We start from the raw sequence: 14,888 nt of genomic DNA on the forward strand, positions 1-14,888 counted from the left end.
TTGCTATGATATACTAATTTGAAGTATGTAAATGTCTAGATGTGATAATTGGAAATTGTGTATGTTTTTGTTTTGTTATTCTATATCCGAATACAAGTATGTCTGATTCTGTATATCTGTATTGATTTTGTTATCTAGAAATAGTTGCAACTAATTTTGAATATCTGTGTTGATTCTGTTTTCTGCATTTGTATCTAAGTTTGCGATCTGAATATGAAGTGAAGGAATTTTAATTTGGCAGTTTAATTGTGCTATTTGATTATGCAGTAAAACCACAATAATTTGAGTGGAAAATGACCACAAAATGGTGTAATTTGGCTGGATGGGTCTACCATAACCAAAACTAGTGTGTAGAGGATAGAAGGGTCTAGTAAACCCTTTTTGGTGTGATTCGGCAGATAGAGATGGTGTGTAGCAGATGGATAGGTAGGACCATTGCATTCGTTTTGGCATTCCATAGTGTATTGCATATACGTTTGATTGTGTTATTTGCGTATTCATTCGTTTATTCAATGTGTAAGGACATCGTGAATGATTCAAGATTTCTGTTGTGCTTAGATGATTGTTGACACCCCTTATTTACGTTTGTCTTGGAATCACACTAAGCTTTCATAGTCCACTCCCTTAGTTTTCTCTCTTCCTAGTAAACCGAGTAAATAGGTCTCAGACTCAGCGAATCAAAGGATCTCAAAGTTTTTCATTCTGGTTTGATTCAAATAAGTTTTCTATAGTATTTTGATTTGGTTCAGTTTGTTTTATAACTAAGTTTAAGTTAACTTAATTGTTTTTGTGCTTCAAAATTTGATTTAAAGTATACTGGTTACTTCGAAAATTAGACAGTTTTAATTCTTTGTTCAAAATTTCAATTTACTATAAAAGAGTTTTTAAGATAACTAAATGACATTTTATTTTGAGCTATCTCAATGGCCAATGTGACCTTCAGAATCTAGTCGAAACTTCTAGGCCAGGTATGGGGTGTTATTGGCATCAGAGTCAGGTTTGGCAAACTCAGCCTTTGTTTTAACGTGTTCGCCTGCATGAATTTGAAAAAAGGGTATTTTGACAAAAAAACAGACCGCAGTGTTTTGAACTTGTTTTCTTTAAACAAAATGTCTGAGACTCCGATGTTGGTCCGTGTGAAACTCTGAGATTGTAATGTTTAAATGTTTATCTCTGATTCTTTTTCTTATTCTAAAATGGCGGATACTTTAATATTATAGGCAATGACTATCATGGAATTTGGTGACAAGTTAAATTATGAGGATCATCCTAGTGGGACTTTAGATGAGTCCTGTATTTCTCCGGGACATGTATCTTCTCATGAGACAGAGGATGTTATAGTTATGCCAGCTATTAGTGGTGGTAATTTAGAGGCTAGTGTTCATACATTGACCTAGTCAATGTTAGGAGTCTTGGAGAAAGTTTTTGAGACCATGTTAGAGAGGGCTAAGGATATATATGTTGAGTATGAGAGTAAGGGAAAGAGTAAGACTTGGAATAAGAGAGGCTCTAACTCTTTTAGCTTGGAACTGCGATCTGTGGAGTGGGCCAGACCTAAGTGGAATCTTGGAAAATGTAATGTATGAGGATCTACTAATAGCACAGATATTGTTGTAGGTTATTTTGATTTGTGTTTTTTTTTTTGTTATGTTTGGACACTGTTTGGCCTTCTATTTTTTGTTGAGGTACTGTGTTTGAATTGATGTGCTTCTATGGCTAAGTGATGTGTTTGTGAGTGCAAGGTTCTGGGTTCGAATCCACTTTAAAAGAAAGTATTCTGGTTCAGTAGTTAGGGGTTGTGTTTATGTGTGAAGGTGAATTAGATCTGTAAGATTGTTCTTTTTATTAAAATTAAGGTTAAGTATTTTTTGGGTAGTGTGTTAGGGATTTGACTGCGCAGCAAAAGCATGGTAGCAATTTTGTACGGGTTAGCAACTGTTATGTTAGTGGGAAATTTTGGGGACAAAATTTCTTTAAGGAGGGGTGAGTTCTAACACTACGAAATTTGGGTTAGAAGGATCAAAGTTTACAAAGGAGTCAGTGGTCACTGTCAGACTTATATGATTTTTTTTGTATGATTTAAAGTCAATGATGAGCCTAGCGGTTCAATGGTTAAGCTTTTGTATACCTTTGGTCTTGCATTTGAATCCCGGGGTAAGCAATGAGAAACTTATTTTTGATATTAAGGTTTTTTAAACTTTTATCTTTTTATTTTATTTTTATTTTATTCTAAAATTTTTAAAAGAAAGTTTCAAAAAACTTCTCTCACATTCTATTTTCACTCTCTTTTCCTCTCATGTTAGTTTTTTTCATTTTTCCAAATTGGAGATTTTCTCTTCTTTTGGGAACGACGTTATTTGCTAGTATTTTTCTGGTTGCTCTTTCGTATCTTCGTTCATTTAGGATTCGAGTAGGAGAAGTGTAAGGGGGTTGTTTTGAGTATTTTTTGTTTTTCCCTATTAGTTATTATTATTTTCTTTTGATCGATTTTACTTATAGGTTCTTGTGTATTTTTGTAATCGAGTTTCAGATTGGTCTTTGTGGGGGTGTTTTTGAATGAATCTTAGTGCTTTAGAAGTGACTTTAGGTGTGTATCCTGAACTATCTAAACTAGAGGTGAGATTGCAGTTGAATTTTGAGTTTTGCAGTAGTTTTTGGACCACACAGGTGCTTCACATAGCAGTGTGCTGCTAGAAATAAAGTCATTTTGGTGTCACACGGGCTAGCCACATAGCCTTGTGACCCATGTTAGGAAAATTGATGTGAGTCACATGGTTGGTGCACACGGGCATGTGTCTTGGCCACATGACCGTGTGTACCTGAAATAGGGCTTAATCGGAACAATAATTTTGGGACCACAAATCTGACGTTGAAATATTTATTTTATGGTTATTATGAGGTCTAGAATATGATAATATGCATGTGTTAAAGTTTCATGAAGAAATTTTATGAGTAAGGTGTCTAATTGGAAAATAAGGACCAAATCGAATAAATTGTAAAACTTGGATTCTAGAAGCAATTTGTATGAAATTGCTTTAGATTATTAGTTAGAAGGTCTTAAAGAGTAATTTGCCCAATTTCTAAGTTTTTGGACAAAAATAGGCATGTATGGATAAAATTTTAAAGAAAGGGCTTAAAGGCATTTTGGTCATTTGGCTAATTAATGAAATAAAATAGGAAAATGAAGGTAAAAATCAGCCATTCTTCTCCCTCATCCAGCCAAATTCTCAAGCCCTCCATAGCTAGGGTTTTCAACATTTTCAAGCTCAAAAGTAAGTGCTCTTAAGCCCCGTTTTTAATGTTCTTTGTATTTTTGAAATCTCGGCAGCTTACACTCTCCATTTCTACCTATGTTTTGAGTTAGGGTTCATGTTTGCAAAATGACCCATGTGTGACATATTTATTCTTTGATGTTTTATGGAGGAATATGAAAGTTGGATGTGTGTTAAACATCTTTTCTTATGTGATTTTCATGAAAAACCCTTAAAAAGACTTTTTTGCAAAAGGTGTAAAATATATGGTAGAAATGTGAAAAAATGGAAAGATGTGGGCTACCATAAGAGGGAAAAACATTCGGCTAGGCTTGGGTAAGGTGGAAATTGCATGCATTTCATTATACGAGCCTAGGGACTAAATCGTAAAAATGTGAAAGGTTAGAGGCAAAATGGTTATTTTATCTAGGGGTTAAATTTAGACTCGAAAGGAATAATGTGAGGTATTAATGATTCATTTTTATTGTTATAGACCCCGAGGAACAAATTTCAGAGGTCGATCGAGGGAAACGAAATGTTTCAAAATAACCGAAATGCGAAACCGAGACAAATACCAGGTAAGTTTGAATAACTTTAAGTAAACTATTAATGTCTAGTTACATGTGTTATGAATGTATGATAATTGGTTATAATGATGGCATGAAAACCCATGAAGTATGTTAATAATAATGAAATGATAATAAATGTCCAGGTTGAAGTCAAAAAGGGAAATTCGATGGATAAACCATGGCTTACATGACTTGAGATCCTGCATATGTTGCAGAAAAGGATTTAGCCTAGACGGATAATCTGTTGATCTCAAATACAGGAAAGATCTAGCCCGGACGGGTGTTCCTTAAGTGATCGAGCCGCCTGTAGAATATGTGTGCATTGTGGATTTAGCACGGACGGGTAATCCGACTAGGGTTTGAATTTAGCCTGGATTGGTAATTCAGATCCGAGCTCATTACGAGTGTTTTTCGCTACAAGGGATTTAGCCTAGACTGGTAATCCCGACATCACCCTATAAGTTTACATTGCAGGGGATTTAGCCTAGATTGGTAATCTCGCTGTATGATGTGAGGTTCGCGGGAGTGCGTACATGAGATGATCGCTCTTATGACTTGACGGTAAATGGGTAATCCATCGAGATTTCCAAGAAACTCAACCGGATTAACATGGGATATAAAAATGAAAACATTGGATGATGAGCTCATTTAAGACAAATTACATGGTACATTGTTATGAGACTAACTTATTGATTGAGTGCATGTGATAGGGAAACTATTTCATGCTAGTTAGTTTTATTGCCTAATATGGATGCATGCTAATTAATCGGTAAGTTTACTTTCCAGTTATTTAGGCTTACTAACATGTAAATGCTTACCCCTCTATTTTCCCTGTCATATAGAGCTCGTGGACTCGCGAAGATTGGGAGACAGTTGGAGAGTCAACACACTATCATCTTGTCTAGCTTTGGTATATAGATACTCTTCTTTTGTTCAATGGCTTGTATAGGCCTTTTGTTATTTTGTTATATGTGTCATTGATTAGCCAATATGAAGGCCTATAAAAGTATACATATTCACTTGAATATAGCCATGGAAATTGGCTCATGTTGGTGTAGGTTATGACCTACCAAATTGTGCATGTTATGTTCCAATATTCTTATGATGATTATATATGGTGTATTACAATTAGTCATATATAGTATGACCAAATCACATAGGATGGTTAGGCCACAATTTTGGCAATGAGTTAAGATAATGAGCCAATATTAATTGAGTTACAAGTCATGGAAATCCTTAATATAAAGGGGACAACCTAGCATGTATAAAAACTGATGAGATGAGGTTTACATGCAATGAGGTATATTTAGGCCATTTAAAAGTACAATTAGACCATGTTAGGTGTTATTGAAAACTATAAGTGGATATGGTTATTAAAGGGTGACCTAAGGCTTGGAAAATAGCCTAACAAGGTCTACATGGGTGGACACACGGGCATGTGTCTAGGCTGTGTGTGACACACGGACCGCCCCATGGGCGTGTGAACTGGTCGTGTGTCCCTTGCACCTAAAAATATTAAGTCAAATGCATGGTAGTAAACACACGGGTAGAGACACGGCCGTGTGTTTCAACCGTGTGGAGGGCACGGCCTAGCACACAGGCGTGTGTCTTGGCCATGTGCCCCTAAATGCATGCTGATGTCATAAACAGAATGCTTGAGTTTTTGGACACGGACGACCACACCGGCATGTCTAGGCCGTGTGAAGGACACAGTGTAACAACCCTTACCTCTAACCGCTGCCAGATCAAGGTATGGGGCATTACTACACTTGTATACACTTTTCCGATACATACATTTCAATTATATATTAAAAACTTTCATGCGTACCCTCTATGTCCCTATTATGGCCTTTATGAGACCCAAAACAATCATTGAAGTTGGTTCGGAACCAAACCAGAACTTTTCAAACATTTATATATTTTTCACTAAAACAGGGGTCGTACACCCGTGTGACATGGGCCATGCCCGTGTGGGCAGGCCGTGTGGTCACACACTCCCGTGTTAAAAACATCGAGCATTCTGTTTATGCACCATGGCCAAACCACACACCCATGTGGTGGTCGTGTCCTAACCCACGGCTAAGACACGCGGCCGTGCCTCTAGCCCATGTGGCACACATTAGGCTATTTTCCAAGCCCTTTTTATGTTCTTAACTCTTTGTACTAATATACGATATATCGACCTTTTTGATACTCTTAGTTATATTTATCTTAACTACATCAAGACATTACTCATGTATACATAAAATAGGTTTACTTACTTATAGCCATTATGAGCCATACATCATGGCTTTATACAATGGGACAGTATAAGCCTATACATTTGGCTAAATCAGAATATTACATAATACCAAAAACTAAATCTCTATACATGCCACTCACTAATAGATAAATAAGAATTTCTGTTATTCCAACCTGACAAATTGATAGTGTGATGATACCTCCAACGATCTCCAACCCCGAGCCAATCCTAAAAAACACTGAGAGAAATGGGAAAGTAGTGTAAGTTTTATAACTTAGTAAGTTGGCATATAATAATAAGCAATTTAATTAACAATATTAACCCATTCCTCAATAGGTATGCTCATGAAAATAGAATCAATATTCACATGATTTCACCTTTTTACTCAAATTCAGTTTAAACTGTTTTCCCAAGTCATAGTCACTAATTTAATTATTTCATAAGCTAAAGAACTCAAAATTAAGTTCTGTAAATTTTCCCTAAAATCAGACTCAAATACCTTCTTGTCATAAAATTTCCAGAATTTTTGGTTCAGCCAATTAATACATTTTATTCATTAAATTTCCCCTATTTCACTATTTGATGATTCTGACATCTCTTCACAAAAACTAAGATATTTAATTATACAGAATTCAAATAATGTTCTCGTTTGTTCCAATATAAAATAGACTCAATAAGTATTCTAAGCGTATAAACCATGAACCATAATTATTTTTATACAATTTATAATGATTTTTCCAAGTTAGAACAAGGGATCGCGTAATCATTCTAAACCAGTCTCACAAGAATTTAAATATCTCATAAAGTATAATCCATTTGCTCACACCATTTTCTTTCTATGAAAATAGACTCAATTACCTTTAATTTCATATCTCATTCAATTATTAATTCAATTCCTACCATTTTTGGTGATTTTTTCAAATGTACATGACTGGTACTATCCAAATCTGCTTTACTTTTAAAATTCACTATTTCATGCTTTCTCTATAGTTGCATTAATGGTAACACTTACCTCTTATCAACCTTACCAAAGTACAATCATAAAACGAGCTTATTTCTCATAGTTTATGTAACACCCCGTACCTGAGACCGTCGCCGGAGTCGGACACGAGGGGTTAACGGGCTTAATCCACTTACTTGCACAGTTCATTTTAAAAATTTCCAGACAGCTGGCTAACTGAGTCACTGTCACCTTAAAAATCATATCTTGAGTTCCACAACTCGAAAATCAGTTTCGTGATTTTTCCCTGAAACTAGACTCATATATGCATCTACAAATTTTTTTCTAGAATTTTTGGTCTGGCCAATTAGTACATTTTATTAGTTAAAGTCTCCCCTGTTACAGGGTACGACTACACTGACCTTCCTGCATTACGATTTGGATATCACCCTGTACAGGGCTTCAATACTGATGCCGTTTGTTTCTACGGAAGCTAGACTCGAAAAGGAATCTGTACATATATGGCATGACTTCTAATTATCTCTGGTAAATTTATAATGAATTTCCAAAGTCGGAACAGGGACTCCAGAAACCGTTCTGGCCCTGTCTCACGAAAACTTAAATATCTCTTAACATACTATTCATATGATCGTTTTGTTACTCTCCTATGAAAATAGACTCGTCAAGGTTCGTTTTCATAATTTATTCACTATTTAATTCCATTCCTACTATTTTTAGTGATTTTTCACATCTACGTCACTGCAGCTGTCAGCATCTGTCTTTAAGGTAGGCTTTACCTATTTCATAGTTTCCATGATTCAACTAGCCCTTAAACATAAATAGCACAAAATATGATCATGATTAACCATCCCAATGGCTAATCGTTTCCAAACATTTCCATACCTCTTAATGAACAACATACAATGATTATAATACCATGCCCAAAGTATACTTAAGCCATTTTCGCATGGCTATCCAAATTTACACAAAACCGAAAGGTACATGACCTACAACAAAAGGGTAGTCTTATACATGCCATTTCAAAGTTCAACCAAAATAGTATACCAAGGAGGAGCTTTGATAGTGTGGGCGACTTCGACTTCAAAATCCCGAGTCCGATAGCTGAAGAACCAAAATCTATAAAACAGAAAATCAAAGAAAACGGAGTAAGCATTTAATGCTTAGTAAGTTTGAGCCATGAATTTAAACACAACCAAAATATAGCATTCATGTAGCTAAACAGATAATTTCATATGCACAAATTCTCAATATCATACTTACTTCACATTACCAACCCTTATATTCATACACAAAGATCAACTTAGCCAAAGGCCGGTAGCTCATTTATCAACTGAGCGAATACTTATTTGTAAGGGCTCAACTAATTCAAAGCACATACGAAACATACCTCATTGTTGGGATTTCACAAGCGTATTAACTGAAATTTTACAGCAAGTTCATTCATTCCCGAATCATGTACCTTTGAGTTTAACCGGATATAGCTACTGCTCAAATGCCTTGGGACATAGCCCGGTTATAGTAACTCGACAGATGCCTTCGGGACTTAACCCGGATTTAGTAACTCGCACAAATGCCTTCGGATCTTAGTCCGGATTTAGTAACTCGCACGAATGCCTTCGGATCTTAGTCCGGATATAGTCACTTAGCACAAAGCCTTCGGGACTTAGCCCGAACATCATTCGAATAACCATGCACATTTATCAATAAATCATGACACATTCGTATTTCATTTTCATTAGCAAAACTCAAACACAAGGCACTTTTCACACTTGCAATTTCGGCTCAATAGCCACACACAAAGAGCATGATTTTGATTTGCTTAAAACATGATCTAATCAAATCATAATCTAAGTTCCATTACTCGAAAACTTACCTCGGATGTTGTCGAACGATTTCGATGGCTATTCGACCACTTTTTCCTTCCTTTTATCGGATTTAGTTCCCCTTTGCTCTTGAGCTTAAATTGACAAACAAATTGATTTAATCATTTGAGTATCAAAAAGAGGAACTCAAGGTACTTAGCCCATATATATTCATTAGACATTAAAGTCACATATGTATGAAATCATGAATCTAACTCAACACAATAGTCCACACTCTCTTTTAGCCGATTATCTAAGCCAAGAATAGGCATCAATATGCTTGCCTCTAACCGAATGCATGCACACCAATCCACCTCATGTGGCCGAATATGCATGTCCATGTTGAGGCCAATTATATACTTAATATCACACATAAATGGCATACATTTTACTAACTAACGATTACATATTGTAACTCAATACGCATCAATTGTTTACTTCATAACCAAACATCATCATATGTAAATATATACCTTGAGATAGTATATATGTCATACCAATACATCATGTGCAAACATATATATATATATATATATATGTGCAAGAGCCGAATCACAAGTTGATTATAACCAAATATAAACATATATCCAAAACACAAATCTTACCTATCATGCAATAAGCATAAATCATGCTTATGGATATACCATGGCCGATACTTCCAACAACACCAAATAAAAATATACTTCATGGATCTAAGGTAGACCCAAGAAAGGAACTCATAATCATCAAGATTTAGCATGAAACACAACCATCACCCTTATTAATCTCCATAGCCGAAAACCTTACTTATTCCAAAATCACAATTTCAACATGGGTTACCAACAATAACTTGATATCTCACTCAAAATCAACTAGGATTTCAAGAACTAGTATCAACTTCCTTACCTTAATATCGACCTAAGATGACCGATTGCTTCACTCCTTTCTTCCCCTCTCAAATCGCCAAGAAGAACCAAAGAACACAACTTGTTTTCTTTCCTTCCTTAGAATTTTCAGCCAAAAGAAGTGAAAAATGATGGACACTTTTTTCTTCTTTCCCTCAACTCACTGCAATAGGGGGGAACACTCACACCATTTTTTTTTTCCCATTTCTTTATTACCCGTACTCCTTATTTTATTTTTCCTAACATACACCATTGTCACAACATGTTTTATGACATGTTTTGCCCATCACCCTTTGTCATGGCGGCCACTAGCAATTAAAAAGGGGAAATTGACATGCAAGTCCACCCTTTGATTACATGCACTAATAGATCCTTATAGATTTACCTATCACATCTCAAAAGTGTCACACATAAGTCCTATCGACTAATTTCACATGCAATTTACTAAATCGAAGCTTAAAACCTTCACACATTCATAATCACATATTTTAGACAATAGATATCATATTCAAATAATTTGGTGACTCGGTTTAGCGGTCCCGAAACCGCTTTCCGACTAGGGTCACTTTAGGGCTGTCACAGTTTAGACATATATACCTGCACTTATTCTCAAGATTCATATTCACACTTACACATATAAATGCCTCAAACACGATGTTCACTTGCACATTATTATCACATGATTAGAACCTTTTCACATTTAATCACTTTTCATTATATCAATTCAATACCCGTTGAACTCTATGGATACCCGTTGAACTCTATGGAATACTAAAGGATACACGGAATAAGGCACAAAGTGTCACACTGTAATATAGCTGAAGCTATCACTGTAACGTAGCCGAAGCTACCACTGTATTGTAGCCAAAGCTACCATTGTATTATAGCCGAAGCTACCACTGTATTGTAGCTGAAGCTACCACTGTATTGTAGCCGAAGCTACCATTGAGATGTAGCCGAAGCTACCACTATATTGTAGCCGAAGCTACCACTAAGATGTAGCCTATAGATTCCTAAGGTTCAATCGGGATTTGTTTCGGTTTCACTCATTAACACTTATTCAACATTCACTTAATCACTTGTCTCGTAACAACACTAATTCAAAATTTTTTTATAATATGCATAATCATAGAAATCACATTTAAATACAATATTTCAATGCACTTTCTTGTACCATAGACATATTTTTAAATCGATTTATAAATTTGGCATATTAAACATTTAATTCAACACAATTCAATTAATTCACTAATTTAACTTTTGAATATAAATTACAATGTTATTACATTATTATTATCACACCAACTTACCTCGAATGCCAAAACGACTAATTTTCCCGACTTAGCCCACAACTTCGTTCTTCCCCGATCTTAGTCCAAATTTCATGTTTTCTTGATCTAACATGTCAAACAGCACTCATTTAACACCTTTTATCAACACACTAATCAATTCAATTCACATATCAAATTTTAGAAAATTTACAATTTTGCCCCCTAACTTTTCAAAATTACACTTTTACCCCTAAGCTCGTAAAATAATTTTTATTAAATCTTCTTGTGTTTCATGACATGCTGAACATTTTTCTTTTCTATGGAAACTTCAAATTCTCACTAATTCACACACTTATGACCAATTTATAACTTTTACAATTTAACCCCTTTTATACGATTTCATCAAAAATCATCTAATAAAACTCGTTTCTCTAATCATAGACATGCATAATCTACCATAATTCATCAAAATACACAATTATTCAACATGGGTCAATTTTTAAAATCAAACTCTAACTCAAAATAATGGTAGAAATAGCTAAACCGAGTTATTGGAATTTCAAAAATACGATGAACATTAAAAATAGGGCTCAAATGCACTTACAATTGAGCTTTGAAAAGCTTGAAACCCTAACCATGGCTTCTTGAAAATTTTGGCAGCATGGGGAAGAGAATGAGCTGATTTTAGGATTTAAATTTTATCTTTTATGCCTTAAAACACCCAAATGACCAAAATACCCATTTTTACTAAACCTTCAATTTTTCCCTTCCATGTCTAATTTTGACCATACCAAAATATGATGATCTATTTGTCATTTAAAGACTTCTAGTTTAAACCCCCATTTCAAACAAGTACTTATATTTTAGAACTCATATTTTGCAATTAATGCAATTTAATCCTAATAATAAAATTGGACACTTTATCGATAAAATTACTTAACAAAATTTGCACACAATCACTCAAACATATCATGGACTCTAAAATAATCATAAAATAAATATTTCTACCTTAGATTTGTGGTGTCGTAACCATTGTTCTGACTAGGCCCTGTTTCAAGCTGTTACACACGGGACAGGGACACAGGCGTGTGCTTGGCCGTGTGAAAACACCTGTAGGTTCGAAATAGAAAATAAATTCAATTAATTTCACATGGTTAGGGGACATGGGCATGTCCCAAACCACACGGTCACGTGCGTTGCCTCTATACGGGCATGTGAGGCTTAACTTGGAAAATTTTTCAAGAACTTTCTCAGGTCCTCGGTTTAGTCTCGGACCTTTCTCAATGTATTTTTTGGGCCTCATAGGCCCATTGTAACATCCCGAAATAGGGCCTAAACGGAACAATGGTTGTGAAACCACAAATCCGAGGTAGAAAATTTTATTTTATTATTATTTTGAGGTTCATGGTATGATTGCATGATTGTGTGAAAATTTCGTGATGAAATTCTATGCATAAAGTGCTTAAGTTAAGGTTAGGGACTAAATCGAATAATTTACAAAACTTGCATTCTAGAAGTTTTTAGTATGAAATTGCTTTGGAATATTAATTAGGAGGGTTTAAATAACCATTTGACCAATTTTAAGTTCATGGACAAAAATTAGGACATGAAAGGAATTTTTGAAAGTTTAGTAAGGAGGGGCAATTTGGTCATTTGGATATTAAATGAATTAAAAAGGGAAAAATAACACAAAAATGGTCATCTTCTCAATTAGTTTCTGCCGATTTTTTTCTCTCCTCCATAGCTGGGGTTTCTTCAACTTTCAAGCTTCATAGTAAGTGATTTCAAGCCCCGTTTTTAATGATCTTTACGTTTTTGGAGTCCCGGTAACTTGATTAAGCTTATTCTAGCAATAATTCAACCTAGGGTTCATATTTGGAAAAATACCCATAGCTGAAATTTGTGTATTTTGGTGTTTTATGATAGAATATGAGGTTTTAAATTATGTTAAACAACTTATGCTACTCAGTTTTAAGTGAAAACGAGTAAAAGGGCTTAAATCGAAAAAAAAATACCAATAGTCATAAGTATATGTTAGAGTGTGATTTTGATATTGCCATAGAAGGGAAAAATGATCAGCATGTCATAAAACATAAGAAAATAGGATGAAGTTTAATTTACGAGCCTTGGGGCAAAAGTGCAAATATGTGAAAGTTTAGGGGTAAAAATATAATTTTTCCAAAGTTTGGGTCATGGACTGTTTTAATAAATGTGAATATTAAATAAGTTAAATTTGCTATTATAGATCAAGAAGAATGAAATTCGGGAGTAGATCGGGGAAAAGAAAAAGTAAAGGACTAAATTGTAAAGTTTAGTCACATTTTGTATCAAGGTAAGTTACAGTAAATAAATGCAATATTCTTTTATTTTACATTATTATTGTCAATTTCCAGCATTTATATATTATGTTATGAAAATATTTAAAGTCGAATTTAAGGTGAAGTGACAGAGGAAAAGTGTTAGAAAGCCCCGGTTGAACCCTAGAAATGTTAGGATATTATGGTTGATGGGACAAAATGAAATGAGCCATGTAAGTCCATATTAGAAATATGGCTTTGGAGACAGGATTGAGCCATGTAAGTCCATATTATATATGGCATTGGAGACAGGAATAATTCATGTAAGTCCATGTCAAAGACATGGCATTAGGTGATATTGAAAGACGTGAACGACCCTAGTATCCTTAGTATTCCGAGTGGTTCAACGGGTCGAGTACGAGTTAAGTTATAGTGAATTAACAGCAAAGGAAATGTAGATTATATTTATGAAAAAGGAAAGGTCGTAAGAAAGAAGGTAAGGGAATAAAGAAGAAGATAGAAATTGAGAAGTAAAGAAATTTATGATGTTAGATGATATTATGCATAATTATCCATTATGTTGAATGTTGTGATTTATTTGCTTGTAAGCTTACTAAGCCTAGTGCTTAATCTCTTTATTTTCTTCTTCTTATAGTACTTATCTAGCCACTCGGGGATCGAAGGAAACGTCGGAGGCCGATCACACTATCAAAGAAATAACTCGGTATAATTAGACGTTTTGTTTTGGGTATGGCATGTATAGAAACTTAGCTACTTTTGGTATAATATGAACAATGAATGATGTGTAAATACTTGCTAGTGATTAGCTAATAAAATGGCCGATGAGATACATGTTTATTAATATGTATGATTGAATGGTGATTATCACATGAAAATTATGAAAATGTGAAAGTAACCTAAAAGCAGATTCAAGTAATGAAATGATGTAACTTTGAAAAATCACTAAAATTGTAGAAACATAGTTTGAAGATGAATAATATATGAAATTAAATCTTATTATGTCTATTTTCTTATGGAATAAGCAAAATAGGTAAAGGTTTTTAATTTTATAAGATATCTGAGTTTTAGTGAAATAGGGCCAGAGTAATTTCTGGATCCCCTATTCCAACTTTAAAAATTCACCATAAATTTTAAAAAAAATAATTAGGTGGTTTACTTTATATGGATAGAATCCTTATTGAATCTAATTTTAATAGAAACAAACGGTACAGTCATATGAATTTTGTACAGATATAAAAGTGGTTCGTAGTAAGTAGAGGCCAGTGTAGTCGAATTCTAAAACAGGAGTAACTTTAACTAATAAACTGTACTAATTGGATAAGTCAAAAATTCTAGAAATAAATTAGTAGATAGATATATGAGTCTAGTTTCAGGAAAAATTTACAGATCTTAATTTTGAGTTGTGAAACTCGAGAAATGAATTTTTAAGCAACCATGATGCAGAAAAATAGTTTATTCCAAAAATTAAAATAAGTGGTTTAAAGTTGTTTAAAAGGTAAGATAAGTTTAGTAACACCTCAAGCTTGACTC

General features: G+C 34.3%; 1 long non-coding RNA gene across 1 annotated transcript; it reads left to right on the forward strand.

The window, feature by feature from the left end:
* Positions 1-12,739: 12,739 nt before the first annotated feature.
* Positions 12,740-14,181, forward strand: LOC128296392 (uncharacterized). Its single transcript, XR_008287008.1, has 3 exons — positions 12,740-12,814; positions 13,286-13,372; positions 13,993-14,181. It is a non-coding gene; the product is annotated as an uncharacterized LOC128296392 (long non-coding RNA).
* The last annotated feature ends 707 nt before the right edge of the window (positions 14,182-14,888 follow it).

This window comes from Gossypium arboreum, chromosome 8, assembly GCF_025698485.1.
Source record: "Gossypium arboreum isolate Shixiya-1 chromosome 8, ASM2569848v2, whole genome shotgun sequence".
Taxonomy (NCBI): Eukaryota; Viridiplantae; Streptophyta; class Magnoliopsida; order Malvales; family Malvaceae; genus Gossypium; species Gossypium arboreum.